At 41.0% G+C, this 1,808-nt stretch overlaps 1 pseudogene; it reads left to right on the top strand.

Moving 5' to 3' along the window:
- The first annotated feature begins 556 nt into the window (after positions 1 to 556).
- On the top strand, positions 557 to 1,575 carry LOC112820663 (L-lactate dehydrogenase B chain pseudogene; annotated as a pseudogene).
- The last annotated feature ends 233 nt before the right edge of the window (positions 1,576 to 1,808 follow it).

Here is a 1,808-nt window from a genome sequence, read left to right as displayed (position 1 = left end):
CATCAAGCATAACATTTGCATTAGATGGATCTCAGAAAAAGGAGAGAGAGAGAGAAAGGGGCAGAAATTTTATTTGAAAAAATAATAGCTGAAAACTTCCCTAATCTGTGGAAGGAAACAGATATTCAGATCCAGTAAGCACAGAAATCTCCACCCCCCAAAATCCAACCACACCAACCAATCCACACCAACACACATGGTAATTAAAATGGCAAGAACGGAGTGATAAAGAAAAAAATTTAAAAGTAGCAAGACAAAATAAGACAGTTACATACAAGGGGAAAGCCCATAAGCCTATCAGTGGACTTTTCAGCAGAAACTTTGCAGGCCAGAAGAGAGTGGCACGCTATATTCAAAGTGCTGAAAAGGGAAAAATCTGCAGAGAATACTTTATCCAGCAAAGCTATCATTCAGAAGAGAGGGAAAAATAGAGTTTCTCAGACAAACAAAAACTAAAGGAGCTCATGAACACTAAACCAGCCCTATAAGAAATATTAAAGGGGAGCTAACATTGTCTTCTTCACGCGACTCTCCCAGCGGGTTCTCTCTGGGCACAATGGCAACTCTTAAGGAAAAACTGATTGTGCCAGTTGTGGAAGAAGAGGCAACCGTCCCAAACAATAAGATCACTGTAGTGGGTGTTGGACAAGTTGGTAAGGCGTGTACCATCAGCATTCTGGGAAAGTCTCTGGCTGATGAACTTGCCCTTGTGGATGTTTTAGAAGATTAACTCAAAAGAGAAATGATGGATCTGCAACATGGGAGCTTATTTCTTCAGACACCTAAAACTGCAGAAAAAGATTACCCTGTGACTGCCAATTCTAAGATTGTGGTGGTGACTGCGGGAGTCCACCACAAGGGAGAGAGCTGGCTCAATCTGGTGCAGAGGAATGTTAATGTCTTCAAATTCATTATTCTGCAGATAGTGAACACAGTCCTGATTGTATCATAATTGTAGTTTCCAACCCAGTGGATATTCTCACATATGTTACCTGGAAACTAAGTGGACTACCCAAGCACCGTGTGATTGGAAGTGGGTGTAATCTGGATTCTGCCAGATTTTGCTATTTTATGGCTGAAAAACTTGACATTCATCCCGGCAGCTGCCATGATTTTAGGAGAACATGGCGATTCAAGTGTGGCTGTGTGGAGTGGAGTGAATGTGGCAGGTGTTTCTCTTCAGGAACTGAACCCAGAAATGGGAAGAGAAAACGACGGTGAATATTGGAAGTGCATAAGATGGTGGTGGAAAGTGCCTACGAAGTCATCAAGCTAAAAGGATATACCAACTGGGCTATTGGATTAAATGTGGCTGATCTCATTGAACCCATGTTGAAAAATCTATCCAGGATTCATCCAGTGTTAACAATGGTGAAGGGGATGTATGGCATTGAGAATGAGGTCTTCCTGAGACTTCCATGTATCCTGAATGCTCGCAGCTTAACCAGTGTGATCAACCAGAAGCTGAAGGATGATGAAGTTGCCCAGCTCAAGAAAAGTGCAGATACCTTGTGGGACATCCAGAAAGACCTAAAAGATCTGTGACTTCTGGCTTCTAGGCTGTAGAAATTTAAAAGTACAATGTAATTAACCATGAGCCTTTAGTTTTTCATCCATATACATGGATCACAGTTTGCTTTTATCTTCCTAAATGTGTGACTCTAGGCTCACAAAATCAAAGCTCATTCTTGGTTTAATGCTTGCAATATGAGACCTTGAGCAAATAAAATTAACTATTGTAGTGTGAAAAAAAGAAAAGAAATATTAAAGGGGAATCTTTGAGTGGAAAGGAAAGACCATAGTGAGAG

This window comes from Callorhinus ursinus, unplaced genomic scaffold, assembly GCF_003265705.2.
Source record: "Callorhinus ursinus isolate GAN/ISIS: 27379988/994484 unplaced genomic scaffold, GSC_fseal_2.0 scaffold10, whole genome shotgun sequence".
Classification (NCBI taxonomy): Eukaryota; Metazoa; Chordata; class Mammalia; order Carnivora; family Otariidae; genus Callorhinus; species Callorhinus ursinus.
Note: the sequence above shows the minus strand (reverse complement) of the source record. Positions and strands in the feature narration are given on the sequence as shown.